Source organism: Pelodiscus sinensis, chromosome 5, assembly GCF_049634645.1.
Source record: "Pelodiscus sinensis isolate JC-2024 chromosome 5, ASM4963464v1, whole genome shotgun sequence".
NCBI lineage: Eukaryota > Metazoa > Chordata > Testudines > Trionychidae > Pelodiscus > Pelodiscus sinensis.
This window is the reverse complement of record NC_134715.1, coordinates 62,933,587-62,949,634: the sequence shown is the minus strand read 5'-3', so window position 1 is coordinate 62,949,634 and position 16,048 is coordinate 62,933,587. Positions and strand designations below refer to the sequence as shown.

The 16,048-nt window shown below is 41.5% G+C and overlaps 1 protein-coding gene across 1 annotated transcript in view; it reads left to right on the top strand.

Moving 5' to 3' along the window:
• The window catches only part of MARCHF1 (membrane associated ring-CH-type finger 1), a 711,901-nt gene that overhangs the window by 183,676 nt on the left and 512,177 nt on the right, over nt 1-16,048 (top strand). The window contains exons 3-4 of the mRNA XM_075930152.1: nt 1,566-1,716; nt 9,020-9,131. The gene's annotated coding sequence lies outside the window, so the exon portion shown is untranslated. The remainder of the gene's footprint in view (nt 1-1,565; nt 1,717-9,019; nt 9,132-16,048) is intronic.

The following is a 16,048-nucleotide window of genomic DNA, read 5'->3' as shown; positions in this document are numbered from 1 at the left end:
CTTCTGGCTGTAAGAGAAAACTCTTTGATGCTTTGGTACCAGTGACACATCATTTAACAATTACTGGATGGCAGGTGTCCTATAGGATGTTCCAGCAGTGCACAAATGAGAATAAATCAAAATAGTTCACTATCTTGGCCCAGAGTATGGATAAGGATGCTTATTACGTTGGAATTGGACTAGACGGCAGATGTGTACTAGACGGCAGCACAAAGCTTGCCAAACAGTTCAGATCTCTCTGGGATGTAGAGAAGTAGTGTGTTCATTTTTTTTTTGTCATTGAGATCAGAAGCTAGGCAATTCACTGCCACAATTGCCAATCATGTATGTGATATGCATTTTTTTATTCAAGTTGACCTCTTCCTCTCTCTTCAATCCACTGTACTGCATTTGGAACTTTTTTTAACATTAACGTACACAGTCATTAATCAATTATACTCCTTCTCTAAAAGTACTGTAGAAACCAAACAGAATTTTTCTGTGCGGCAAAAATTGAATATAACTTTAATATAAACGTTAAGGTACAGAGGAATTTTCCATCTCAAGTGAGGTAAAACAAAACTGAATAACTCAAGGTTTGCAAGAAAATAATAAAATAATAGTTTGCAATGGCCATTGTAGTAGAAATTGTCTCTATTTCTCAGCAAGTTTATGCCAAATCCAGGTCTGTGATGTACTTGGGCTTGATCTTATTATCTGCTGAGCACATTGGCTTAATCCAGAAAAGCACTTACAAGCAGCTCAAAGTTAAGCGTATGCTTAAAGTGTTTTGCTGAAAATGGGGGAAAGTGCTCAGCAACTTGCTGGGACAAGCCCATGCTTAGGAGGGAGAGAATCCAGAGAGCCTGTTCCTTTTGTGCAAACAGGACAGGAGCTCTCCTGAATGCTCAAGAGAGATCTGGCTAACGGGACCCACATCTCCACAGGCCTGTTCTCTGGGTTATATTGCACATCTACTCTCCCACACTGGCTGGCACCCATGTCTCTATGAAATGGAGGGTGCTTGTACACAGTGGTTCTGCTTAAAAGATTAGGAAAATTCAACTCATAATGCTGTGTCTGGGATCACTGGGCAGCATCTCTGCTTCCACTCACTGGAATGACCAGGACATTGGTCCTGGATAGGTGATAAGAGATATTTAATAGTTGAGTTAGAGTAAATGCAGTGATACTAATAACATGCGATGTTGAAAATCCTCATGAGACACTGGCTCACAGGCTTAGCAGCAGTATAATGTGCTGCTATATGGGGTTCCAAATTCAGGTGCTTAGCTTCTTGTGCCAAAGGGGTCTGGAATGGTCCTGAACTGATCTGTGCACTCCCAGCTTTCCAGAAGATACTAACTGAGGTGACTTCACCTAGCCTTTCTTGGCCTAAGTGCAGGTAGCAAGAAAGAGGCTTTGAAGGCAGAAAAAGCAGAGGCATCCTCTATCTAGATAGATTCATGGAGGCTAGGTCCATCAATGGCAATTAGCCGGGATGGGTAGGAATGGGGCCTCTAGCCTCTGTTTGTCAGAGGCTGGAAATCATCTGATGATTATTTGTTTCTGTTCATTCTCTCTAGGGCACCTGGCATTGGCTACTGTCAGAAGACAGGATACTAGGCTAGATGGACTGTTGGTCTGACCCAGTGTAGCCATTCTTATGTATTCTACAGCTACACTAATACCTATGAATATTCTTTGCATATGCAGGGAACGCTTCTTTAACTACAGGTGAGTAAAAGCTGTGAAGTTCATTTGCATATCCAAATTGAACTTCCCCAGTGTTCCAGAGTGTATGGGTCTGGAACTTCTGGCTCAGGTATCATTCTTTATAACTTGAATGTATTACCAGGTTTGAATCGTCTTTTATTTTTCAAAATACCACCCCTTGGGCCCCATTTACATGTGCTAATTACCTGCCAACTGTCATGTCTATAAACTGAAATTTGCCCTTTGTATGTTTTTTAGGTGGCTTGCCGCTAACTCAGCATTGTCAGGGGTGATTAAGCAGTGAATAGAGATGGGCCGAACACTGTCTTCTATAGCCCCCCACTACGACATCCCTGAAGTTGGTCTCAATGTTTCCAATAAGAAGTAAATGCCTTTGAGTTGTACCCAAGCTCATGCAAAGAAAGTCTGTCATATTTATTTATTTTCTATCACATTTTTGAAAATGAGCATGACAGGCACATTCTACCAGCATTCTCTGGCTTGTGAAAGTTCCTGCATTGCTGGCAGAATAAAAACAAAATAACTCCTCCCCCCAACATTTCTGGGCTTTTCTGTAACAGAAACAGCAGTAAATGGTGTCAGCTTGCTAATGTTAGTACTTAAACCTAGATAAAACTCAGGTTAATGTCTTAAAATTAAGCCACTGAATTCACTTAACACTATTAAATTTACTGTTAAATTCAGACACACACAGATTCAATGATCCCCAGCCGGAAGCAAAAGTGTGCCAATAAAAATCAACAGTCCTTTCAAGATCAGATTACAAAAAGCATCTCACAAAGATTTAAGTTGCTTTTGAGCAGAAAATTGGCTGGTTTGCAGAACTTGAAAGTAGTTTTTAAACTTATTGGAAATCAGTCATCATTGAACTGGCTGCCAACAGATTGATGTCAAAGCAATGTATTTCCATTTGAAGATACTTTGCCAGGCTTTGGGATTAAGCTAAAGAGCTGGGTATACTGTTTAGTCCGAAGTGGCCTACAATGAAGCACATGGGACAAATCCTTTTCTCTGTACACATACTGGCTACATCTTGACTGGCATGATTTTTCGCAAATGCTTTTAACAGAAAAGTTTTCCGTTAAAAGCATTTGCGGAAAAGAGTGTCTAGATTGGCATGGACGCTTTTCCGCAAAAGCACTTTTTGCGGAAAAGCATCCGTGTCAATCTAGATGTGCTTTTGCACAAAAAAGCCCCGATCGTCATTTTTGCGATCAGGGCTTTTTTGCGTTAAAAAATTCTGAGCTGTCTGCACTGGCCCTTTTGCGCAAAAGCTTTTGCGCAAAAGGACTTTTGCCCGAACCGGAGCAGCATAGTATTTCCACAAGAAGCACTGATTTCTTACATGAGATCGTCAGTGTTCTTGTGGAAATTCAAGCAGCCAGTGTAGACAGCTGGCAAGTTTTTGCGGAAAAACTTGCCAGTCTAGACACAGCCACTAAGTAAACAGATTATGTGCTGGGGAGACCTGTTGGTGTTGGAAGGAGGTAATCTTCCTCCTCACACCACAAGGAGGCCTTTCTCCTCATTTATGGGGAAAATGGATAATTTTGGATCCTATCCAATATTGTGCCAAGGGTATTCAAGATTTTGTTCAAAGACTCAAATCCAGCCCTCTAGGCTGCATAAAATCCTGTACTCATTGCTAAGTACTTTTAGAAATTAACCTTCCTAGACTTCATTAATGAGTTTATCCTAATCTATCAGCCTTGCTTCAGAGTTCCGCATATAAATAACTGCCAGATTGCTTAACCCCTGACCTCTGACCTCTGGACAAATCCATCCCTAGCAGGATGTGGGGTCCAGGGCAAATCACCTATTTGGCCCCCCACTTAACATTTTTTATATAGGCAAGGGGACCCTGATCCGCCTCCATCAACCTGCAGGCTTCCCCATCCCCTATAATTAGGAACCAGCAGTACTCCTCTTCCCCAGTGCAATTAATTCCTGCTCCTCTCACACAGGGAACCTCCCCAGTAGGGTTGCCAGATGGTTTAACCAAAAATACCAAATGCACCCCCACTCCAAAAAAAAACAAACAAAAAAACTCCGGGGAAAAAATTCTGTTGGGGGGAGACCAAAGTTGTTGAGCAAAAAGACCCCAAGAGTTATTAAGAAAATAAATAAATAAAGTTGAGCACTAAGAAGGCATTGCTTCCCCTTGCTCAGGTCTTTAGGCTTTTTGTTGGAGGCCATCTTGTTTTCTTGGTCAAGCCAGAAGGGAGCTTCCCTGTATAACCAGATAAGCACGAGGTATGGGAGGGGTGGGTGTCCGGGGACTGCGCCCAGTAGCTGAGTGTGTTGTAGGGTTGCCAAGTGTCTGGTATTTTCACCTCCTGGCAGGGCAAAAACCCCAAAAAACCAGACATTTTAGGTGTCCAGTATTTTCTGAATTTTTTTACCAGACAGGAGGCGAAAATACCTGACTTTCCGGGTCAATACCAAACACCTGGCAACCCTACTCCCCAGTCCTCTACCCCAGACGTCTAGAGCAGGGACATGCAGACTGCAATACATGACCCTCGCAGTGTATTGCTCCCCTGTGTACTGCTTCTGTTCAGGAAGCATTCACATGCCTAATTGGCCCCTTCCCCAACAAAGACAGATTACATTATCATCAAATTGCTAACACCCATGACTCACAAATTGTAGCACCTTCCAGCAGGCATCTATTCCAAAACTCCTTTTGTCTAATGGAGTTGTGATTGACTAATTCTTGGTTATGTTAACCGAGAGTGGGGTGAGTTCACACCATCTGTTTCAATGAAGACAATGAGGTCTGTCTGTGATTCATCCGGACATTTAGTACCTCCCTCTCTATTGTACAGAAAATGGGATACATTTTTTGTGGGGCCCAGTCTTGTACTCAAAACTCTCAGAATTTAAATCCTCAGAATAGCTGTATGCTAAGTTTTCAACATGTCTCTTTAGGCCTTTGCTCTTTTTCCGTTTCTTGTCTGTCAAAATCCCCCAAACCTTTCTTTGAGTCCACTGTAGTTACATATACTATTATCCAGTTATCTTAACATTGCCTAAGATGGGACTGGAAATCTTACATTAAAAAACTTTTTAGGGGTCTGATGCAATGTTCCCTGTAAGCTGTGTGCTTGTGCAGCCATCAGGAGAGATTCAAATGGCACCCAGATGATTAATTGGAGTACCTACACCTTGCCTTTTCTTTCGACTGGTGGTGCACATATGCATATACCTTGGTGCACATAAAATTTATTTCACACACAGATGGAGAAGAAGAGAGGAAAGCTTTAACTTTGTCCTTGGCAACTTGACTGGCATTGTTTCCCTTCTTTGAGTTGGGAATAACTCTGAACATTTGAAAAAGAAATGAATGTTTCAGCCTGTGAAAAAAACAACTTTTTTACATAGAACGAACCTAGAAAATTGTAATTACAATAAAGCGTCTCAAAGGCTATCAATTAGCCCACCAGCTGTTTGAATGTCACAACTTTTGCTCATGACATTAATTTTTGGTAAGACAGTATGCCACATCTAGGTCAAAGCAAATGTAAATTCTCAAATGTTATTTTGTAAGCTATCCACTTTTAACTTAAGTTCTGGTGGAAGATTGTGTGATGCTTTGACCTCATCTTGAAACAACTCAAAACACCTTCATCCTGATATCATAGCAGAAGGATTGCCTCTACCTTTGCTGACCAACTTGTGTTTTTTCAACACATCCTGACAACTAATAGAAATGAAAAATAGAGAATACCCTCTCTGACAAGTCCAAAAAATAGAACAACTTGTGGGACAGTTCTTGCAGCAGCTTTTCCAACAGTATTCAGAGAGTGGGCAGCAGGTGAAGGACACATGCCGATTTACATGCTGAATTAAATTTTGAACACCTCTTGTATGCTGCAGATATGTTAGCTTCATTGTCATAGCTTTTAAGCAGTCAGCACTATCAAAACCATATTTTTTCAGCTTCTGTAAAATAATTTCTGCAATATCTTCCTCTCTTTTGGTGTGAGTATCAGTGAAATCTATAAAGCTGTCGACTACCTTCCCTCCATCTTTCAAAACCTCAGCATACCTTAATATCTGAGATACTTGTTCCAATCAAGAGAGGGCTGGAGTGCAATCAAAGATAATACAGAAGTTGTTAGCTTTCCTAACATTGTTGAAAATAGTGTACCATGCTTTTCTTGAAATCCTGTTGATAAATTCATTTTGAGTGTCATATTTTGGTCAGTCTCTACGGTACCAGAGAACCACTCATTGTTTTTATTTGATAAGTACATCATCTTTGTGGTTCTAGCCTTCAGAGTTACTACATGCTCTTCCAACACTGTTATATATTGCCAGACACCTAAGTAAATAAAACAAAATCATTGTGACAAATGTGTAATGTCTAGCACCACCAGTAGAAACAAAAAAACCTAACTATGGGTTCTCTTCTAATCAGCTGTACAACATCTGAGCTCTCCTAAATGGCCGCACACGTGCACAGCTTACTGGGAACACTGGAATAGATCTTCCTCCGCTGGCCACCCAACCCTTTGTAGGGGCAGACTTTGAATTGGGCTAGTGTGGGCTGATAGGAGGACAGAGGCAACAGTACTAGAAAGGCTCTAAGGACTCAGACACACCTCCCCATTGTCACTGCACCCTCCAGCCACAAAGAGTCTTCACACCCACTGGTTCTTACTTCACACCAGCCCTGTACCCCAAGAGAGATTTCCAGTCCTGGTGAATCTCAGTGCACCTCTCAGCAGCCCCAGGGAGACCCCAAAGTCCACTGAATCTCACTACACCCCAAACCTGCTATCAACTGAGAACCCCAATTTGACAGGGTAAATGTCTGTTCCCGTGACATTCACTGCACCCCTGTCCCAGAAAGGGCCTACCTACCTTGTTTCGGTGTTGATATCAATGACATCTGCAACATTACAGCATTAAGACACACCATTCAAGACCTAAATAGAGGAAGTTTGGGCCCCATGATGGAAGGAAAGATCAGGCTGTAAAAGAATAAGAACACTAAAAAGCTATCCTCAGAGGCTAAGAAGAACAATTTTTCTCCCTCCTCTGTGTAACAACCTTTTATGTACTTAAAAACTATTATCATGTCTCCTCCCAGTCATCTCTCGGACTAAACAAACCCAGTTCTTTCAACCTCCCCTCATAGGAATCATTTTTGTTGCTCTTCTCTGGACTTTTTCCAATTTGTCCATATCTTTCCTGACATGTGGTGCTCAGAACTGGACACAGTACTCCAATGGGAGACCTAATCAGTAGAGTGGAGAAGGGCGGAAGAATTACTTCTTGTATCTTAGGGTGTGTCTAGACTACAGGGTTTTGTCGACAAAAGTGGACTTTTGTCAACAAAACTATACCTGTGTTCACACTGCCTTTGAGTTATGTCGACATAACGTTGACAAAACTCAGCAGTTTTGTCGACGTATGTAAACCTCATTCTACGAGGAATAACGCCTTTTGTTGACATAGTTTTGTCGATAGAAGGCATTATTGCATCTACACTGTCCTTTGCGTCCACACTGTTATGTCGACAAAGCGGCTTGCTTTGTTGACAGAACTGGATGTAGTCTAGTCGCTCTTTATCAACAGAAGCTTTGTCAACAGTATGGGTGTGTCTAGACTACATGCCTCCGTCGACGGAGGCATGTAGATTAGCCAGATCGGCAGAGGGAAATGAAGCCGCGATTAAAATAATAGCGGCTTCATTTAAATTTAAATGGCTGCCCCGCTCTGCCGATCAGCTGTTTGTCGGCAGATCGGGGCAGTTTGGACGCGCCGCGTTGACAAAGAAGCCTTTCTTGATCGGCACAGGTAAACCTGGTTTCACTTTCCTGTTGATATACTGGGCGACTTGATGGGGTGGTGCATGGATGGGAATGTGCGTTCCATCGAGCGCTCCTCCGCAGTTTGGGAATCCCAGCCCTGCAAAACCAGCCATGATCGTGTCTAGGTCTCTGAGGTGGACAATCCGATTCAGCAGCTGTGAGTTGATGGCCCTCACCACCTGCAAAAATAGACACATACAAACACACACAGATTATGAAGTCAGAGGGGTTGCCCAAGTCCTTTGGTGACCATCCGCCCCCCCAAGAACCCAGAACCCTCCCCCCAGTGATTGCTCCCAGTAGTATCATGGTGTAAGACACAGGAGCCCTCCACCACCTCCCCTCCATTGCCCCCCACCTTTTTCGGTTACAGTCCCCTTACGGACTGCCCTCCCCCCGTCTCCAAGGGACTTACCTCCATCAACACAACACCTACAGTAGATCTCCCCACACCAAACTGCTGTCCCACTGACCGGTAGCTATCAGGAGTGGCCAGCTTCCAGAGGGCAATAGCTACCCTCTTCTCCAGTGGGATGGCAGGGTGCAGGTGGGTGTCCTGTCATTGCAGTGTGGGGGCAAGCCAGTTGCAAAGCTCCAGGAAGGTAGACTTCCGCATCCTAAAGTTTTGGAGCCAAGCCTGATCATCCCACTGCTCCATTATGAGCCGGTCCCACCAGTCCGTACTTGTTTCCATCCTCCAACATCGCCTGTCCGGGAAAAAGTTCGGAGGCAGGAACAGTGCTGCTGCATCCTGAAGGAGGGGCTCCAGTCTGGGCTCAGGTTCCGGACCAGGCATTAACAGCATGATAGTCTCATGCAGTTGCAGCAGCATTTGAAGCACCGTGGTGTGGGGCCAGTGCCTGGCCAGGGGAAGCTCTCACTCCATGGTAAACAAAGGTTAGGAAAAACCTTCAACCCCCCCCCCCCACACACACACACACACTGCTGTGCTGTGCCACGAAGCAGGGCACTCCAAACAGGCACTGCAGAACCTTTGCTATTCCTCTAGGCAGCTGCAGCAGCAGAGCCCTCTAGGCAGCTGCAGCAGCAGAGCAATGGCTAGTCGGGAGGGTGGCCCTTTTAGCATGCGTCTCTGCAAAGTGCAGGCAGCAGAACAAGGAAGCACATACTGCCCCTGTGACCTGGCAAAGCAGTTCCGGGTACTTTCTTCTGTCGACAGAGCGCCCTGCAGTCTGGACGCTCTCTGTCGACAAAGCAAATAGTTTTGTCTATGGCTTGATGTAGTATAGATGAGCTTTGTCAACAGAAGTTTTGTCGACAGAATCTGTCGACAAAACCGTGTAGTCTAGACGTACCCTTACTTACACACTGTGTTGATTTGGAATTTCCTAGCCACCACAGCAACCATGGACTTATCTCAGGTGCTTTTTGGTTCAACCTGTGCTTTGAACCTGCCTTTTACATTCAGATTGGAGGTAAGACAACTGGATCTTAAACTGAATCTTTTCTCTTGTATTTAGGGATTGGGACTCCTCCCTCTTGCTGTGGAGAGGAACCCCATTTTGGAAGGATCCAGACAGATCTAGGAGAGCCCCATACTCCTGACAGAACATTAACTGCTTTGATTGTTTGGTAAGTTTTTTTAATTCACAGAAGACAATCCTGGCTTGTAGATGAGAGAGGGAATATGGGTGAAGCACTCAAAACAGAAGTTTTATGTCAAAGCTGATTGATTGCAGCATAAAGAATTTTTAAATTCTCATACTATGGCTGAGAAAGAGGCAAGTAAACATCCCTCCCACTGAGGCAATTTCTGGTTATTTTTGCAGATACAATTGATTAAATGAAGAATGAACTGTCTGCTCCCATAATGGCTGAGAGCTCTGGGGGGGGGGGGGGGGGGGGGGGAGGGGAGGGGAGGGAAGAAAGAGAAAGGCATTGTCTTTGTTGCTAGAGTTTCAATCAGCAATGTTCACTAAGGTACTAACGGTATTGAGAGAATTGTGTCCAAGAAACCTCTTTTTGGATCTGTGCACTTCTTGGCAGGTGAAAACCAGTGGGGAAGTATTGGGTCCTTTGCTTGTGCATACTAGTAACACCTCTTTCAAGGTATGTTTATACTGCAGCTTGGAATAAGACTCCTAGTTCAGGCAGAAAGATACATGCTAACTCCGCTCCAACTAGCTTGCTAAATATAGCAGTGCAGCTGTCCAAGTACAAGTCCACTGAACCACCTACGCCTTTGTCCACTCAGCTATTTTAGTTTGGTAGCTCAAGCAGAACCAGCAAGTGTGTATCCATCTGGGCTGGGAGTCATGCTCTCACCTGCATTATGGAAATATCCTAGAGGATAGGTTGTCTGTTGCTTTAGTGTGGCCTTTGTTCAAGAAGCCATGGCTTGACACTGTCAGTGTATCTCATTCTCACTCAGTACTACATCTTTCCTTCCTAGTAAGGATTGTAGAGAAAGTAGATGCATCTGATACCACTGATGCTTCTCAGTCTAGGTCTCTAGGCATGGCTTTTCCATGGCAACTGCATTTATCAGGTTGGATCAATGATCTCCTAATGATAAAAATCAAGTATCCAAGTTCGTGTTAATAGATGAATCAGCTGCCATCAATACAGTTGATTATGAAATGGTGTTGGCTCACCAGTGAGAAGTGAGCTAGGACTAGCATGGTCTTCAGTGATATTTCTGTTGGAGTGATCTAGGTAGGTAGGTAGTTGTGGGCAATCAGGCCTCTTCCTAAAGAGTTTTCAAGTGTGGTGGTGCTTTAGGGTGCCATCATGTTACCCCTCTTGTTTAATGGAGTCATTGGAAGGAAAGGTAAAGAGGTACAGGGTGTGAGGCTTTCCATAGGCAGATAACAGCAGATTGCATGTCTGACTCAGACAATGCAGTTCAGTACCTCAGCCAGTGTTTAGCTGAAACTAAAGCATAGCTGGGAGCAAATTGGATGAAACTTAACACAGGCATGACTAGTGGGTGACTGGTGAAGGAAAGTTGGGGTCAAGCAGCTGGAGATGATGGTAGCGATAATATCAGTCCTTTTGACAGGGGGAATGCACTCATCATGCATCAGTAGGATTCACAATTTAGGAGTTATTTTAGATTCTGAGCTGCTGTGTGACCAACTTATTACAGCAGTGACCCCATCAGCTTTTTCTCATCTGTGTTTGGCTAGGAGGCTGTGATCTTTCTCTTCAGATGTGGACTTTGCCACTGTCATCCATGCTTTTATCACCTCAAGGTAGGCAAACAAACATAAGGAAGTACTTCTTCACACAACGCACAGTCCACACAAAGAACTTGTGGCCATGGAATGTTGTGAAGGGTAAAAATAATAATGGTTCAAAAAAGAATTTGATAAGTTTATGGAAGATAAGTCCATCAATGACTACTAGCCAAGTTAGTCAGGAATGTTCTGTTTTGCCAGTTCCCTCTGAAGCATCTGCCATTGGGCAGTGTTGGAAGAGAGGATACTAGGTGAACCACAGGTCTGACCCAGTATGGCTGTTTGATTTCTTATTATTATTTAAAAGACGGCTGTGTGTTCTACCTGGGGCTACACTTTAAAGCCACTCAGAGACTGATTCAGAATGCAGTGGCTCACGTACCAAATGATGAGTCATCGTGCATAGAATGTGCCACACCAGTGTTCCAGGATCTACTGTGGCTGCTGACTAGTCTCTGGGTGGAGTTTAACTTGTTGGTTGTGACCCATAAAGTCCTACTTAGTCTGAGACCAGTCTGAGGAAAAGCGTTTCTTGTACTTGAGTTGGATCCCTGTCATTAAAAAAGAGGAAACAGTTGACAAGGAAAGAGGGGCTCAGGGTTTCTGAAATTTGCTTCTCCACTGGTATGAAATAGCATGGATTTGGTCATCTTCCAAGCATGCTGCTAAATAATCTGTTTGACAGGGTTTTTGGAAATGGCTGAGGGTAAGCTCCTGGCCTGATGGAGTGGAAAAGAGCTATTTTGGAGGCGACTGACCAGCCAATTTTCTGTCTAATTAGTTTTTTAAATTTTCTGGTGTAACATTAAATGAGTGCTAGGGTGCCAGTAGCCTTTTACAGGCTTTTTAAGAAAAATTATTTAAATCCTGTCTTTCTAAAGCAACGTAAGTTGGGTCTGGCTTTTCCTGCAACTTGAGAAACCCATCTATCTTGTTTGTAATCACGTGAAGGATTAAATAAGACCATGTAGAGACTGTTGTTTTTAAGCCTTTTTCTATAATGCCTTGTATTGTGTGATAATAAACCTACTTGTTTTAAGAAGACTGTTTGTCAGTATATGACTAGTCAGATGCTTGTGAAGGGAAAAAATGCAGCTGTCCAGTTGGACTTGAGAAATAAGTGGTTGGCATAGATGGCATGGTGATGTGTCAGATTCTAGTCTCAGCGCCGGATGTCATGAAAGTCTACATTCAGACATCTTAGGATGTAAAGCCTAATGCCTCAGAAGGTGCTATCAAGGAGACTGGAGAGGGGATAGAGGTGCCATCCATTCTGTAGTTATGACTTTGTATCACAAAATGGGTGTTTATGGTTAAATAAAACCACAATTCTCTCCCTGACACTTCTGACTATGGCTATGTCTACACAGCTTCCCTCTTCTGCAAAAGCCTATGCGAATGAAGCATGGATTAGCATATTGCCACACTCCATTTGCATAATTAATTAGGAGCTGTTTTTGTACAAGAGGTTTTTGTGCAAGAGCTGTTCTTCCTCATTTTTTGTGCAGGAGGAGAGCTGTGTAAATGGCGCCTTTCTGTGCAAAAATCTCTTGTGCAAAATTGGCTCCTAGTTAATTATGCAAATGAAGCATGACAATATGCTAATCTACACATCATTTGCATAGGCTTTTGCAGAAGAGGGAAGGTGTGTAGATATAGCCCAAGTGAGAAAAGCAAAAAGGGGTAGGTATAGGAAGGAAGAGTGTGAATGACAGAAATGATGGTATTTCCTCACATAGATGCCAAACATGTAGAACAAGGCCTGATGATTTCAAAGCATTAAGCTGAAATTTGAGCTGCATGTATTTCTTTATTAAACATATTAAATCAATCATGCTGAATTAAACAAAACACTACTCATATAATTTGTCACTATAATATAGGAAAATTAATTTAATAATATGAGTTTCAGCAGCCAAAAAGCTTGCTTTAACTTTTGTAAATGCAAAGTTACACATTTCATGGCAATTGATTAACTGTTTTGCATATGAACAGTAGGGATTTGATTCATTTAGGTCTCTAAAATGTAAACCTTATGACTATGAGAACCTTTATAACCACATTCTGTGTCTAGAATTTTTTAAAAAAAGGTTAAGATGTTTTTATTAGATTTAGCAACTTAACTAAGAGTGAAGTAATTACCAAAAGCATACTGTGTAAAAAAAAGATAAAGTGACCTTTTACACAGAAATATAACACTATTTGTAGCTTCAGCTGAGCACCTGCAGAGTACTTAGTGAATTTAACAGCTGGAGGGCACACATTTCTCTTTTTTGGAGTCTTTAATCCTTTCTTCCTGATCACCGACTACAGCATCATGTTGAAGCAAGACCATACTACAACTTATTTTCAGGTCTTCAGATTAAGTTTAAACTTTAAAGTCATAATTTATAAAAAGAAACAAGGCAACCACTCAGTTCAGCATGTCTGAGTTTGGCACAAACTGATCTTCTATGCCCCTTTGCTCCCCTGAAAAAGGTAAGTATAATACCAGTTCCTTTAATGTTCCACGTATCTCCATCTTTTTGCAGCTTATCACTTCAAACCATTAAGAAAGGAATACTCTTAAGTAATTAGGTAATATGAAATAACTCCATGTCCTGAAAGACTAAGTCCCATGAGATAATTCTAGACAGTTAAACACTTAGTTTTAGAGAGGTAGCTGTAACTGTCTGTAACTGAGAAAATTTAAAAAATAACAAATAGTCTTGCAGCACCTTCATATGCCATCAAATGCCAACAATGCCTCTCTGCCAGGTATTTTGGCCAAACTGGACAGTCTCCATGGCAAAGGATTAATGGACACAAATCAGATATTCAAAAATTAACACACAGGAACCCATTGGGGAACATTTTAACTTGCCTGGGCACTCATAAATGGATCTCAAAATTACCTTATTATTGCAAGCAACTTCACAAACCAGCTTGAAAGGGAGGCCCCAGAACTTAATTTCATTTGCAAGTTTGATGCAAGAGAGGTCTAAACAAAAACCTTGCCTTGCCCCCTACATTCCACATCCTAATGACATAAAAAACCAAGCACAGGGTACTTAAGAGCACTTAGTACCCACTCTTTCCATTTCATTTTGATTTGTCCTTTTCATATGTGTTCATTTTTTTTATTGTATCCTCTGGTATATATGGTTGTGCCAATTTTCTTCCACAATTTGATCTGAGGAAGTGGGTCTGGCCCACGAAACCATCTTGTTAGTCTTTAAAGTGCTACATAGTCCTGTTTTTTGTTTCAGCTAGACCAAACTAACATGGCTACATCTCTATTACTATTAATTTAGCAGGGATGCTAATTGACAGGTATTTTCCCTCTCCCCCGCCCCTTCTTTTTCCTCCTTTTCTCCTCTTATTTTCTCTGCTATTTATTTGGAAACTGGACCCCGTAACTCCATTAATCTGAAGAAGTGAATTGTGCCCATGAAAGCTCATGATACCATCTACAACATTTTTTGTTAGTGTCTAATGTACTGCAAAACAAACACTTATGCAAGATTCAAAATATTCTGTGGTATGCCAGACCTACATCCTGGTCCAAGTTCCTTAAAATGTTAAAAGTGACTTCAGCAGTGTGAAGGTAGAATATCTTCCCCAAAGCCTGGAATGTGTGTAAGTCAGATGTGCTGATCTGATAATATAATGTATATAAAAATACATGTTACTATTAATGTTTTGCAAATTTGATGACACTATGGTACATATTGCTTTGGGGATCTGCTGCAGATGGAAGTGAAAGACTTAAAAAGTGCTAGTGTGTACTAACAGGTTGGTGCACAACTGAAAGTGGAGCTGTGGAAAAGACTGCACAGGTCTTTCCCCTTAATACTTAATTTAATACTTTTCAGTTTTTGAAGCTTGCTGTGCCAAACCTTTAATGGTAATTAAATATTAATATTTGTATGCTTTCATATATCTATATCTATATATAGATATATAAATTTAACAATGTTAGACTCACTATGTTCAAGTAATAAAGTATGAAAATATTAGCCTATATATAAAATCAGAAAAACACTGTCATATTAAAATATAGTTTGGCTGCTGAGTACAATTCAAGAGAAAATATATAACTGAAAACATCTTTTAAAAATAAAACAAAATCCATCTAGAAAATCTCAAATTATTGAAAACAGGACAAGGTCACATGAACAGTTTTCACACCAACATTAGCACTCAAATTAAACATATGCTCATGGATGTCAATCATTTTAATTATTAGTAAGTGAAAACTATGCATGCTAGAGTTAGGAAATTTTCAGAACTAACTTTGTTACTTACTTTACTGAATTTCCAAAAAAATCCATTACCCAGAAAAAGAATTGTGGGTAAAACGGGGGGATATAATTTTTTTTTTTTTTTTTTTTTACATTGAAGCTCTTACTGCCACCTTAACCATGTTAGAGTCTCCTGTTGGCTCCAGTAGAGGTGTGTATGTATTTATTTAGAAAAAGGGCTGAAAGTCTCAGATGGGTTGCCCTGTTAGTCTGTATCTGCAAAACCAACGAGTAATCCCATGGCACCTTAGACACTAACGGATTTATTAGTGCATAAGCTTTCATGGGTAATTTCATCAGATGAATTGGAGTGGAAATCACAGAGTCAGGAGTATATATAAGACCAACAAAAGAAAAAAGTTACTTCTGTTAATAAGGTTAATAAAGTCAGGGTAGATGTTGCTCATTCACATCAGTTTATGTGAAAATATCATGAGAGGGGAAATTGCCTTTGTAGTGTGATAACCAAAGCTGGGGCGCCAGCTGCCACAGCCGGCCTCAAGCCACTCCTGATTAGAGGATATGCAGTTGTATGAGCCTCTGATGTTGTGACTTATGTGTTTAGGTCCTGTGATGGTGTCACTTGTATAAATATGTGGACAGAGTTGGCAACGGGCTTTGTTGCAAGGATAGGTTTATGGGTAAGTGTTTCTATGGTGTGTTGTGTGACTGCTGGTGAGTATTTGTTTCAAGTTGAGGGATCTGTCTGCAAAATGGCTGTAAATTCTCCAGGCACCTGTCACATAATTTCAGTATATACCGGGCTTTCAGAGTAGAAAAGATCAAGGTGGAGTTGTACATTAAATATGTGGAGATAAGAACATAAAAAATACAAACCATATATTGCTAGCTCAATAACTTTTTTTTAGAAAGTGATTTGCCAGACTGACCAGCAACATAGTACCAGAAAATGACTGAATACTTTCAAAAAAGAAACCAAGAAGACCTGAAAGATAATCATAACAAATTAAATAAATAAAAGTCATAGTGCATCTGTCTGCAGTCGCCCAAGAAAAGATCTCTGTAT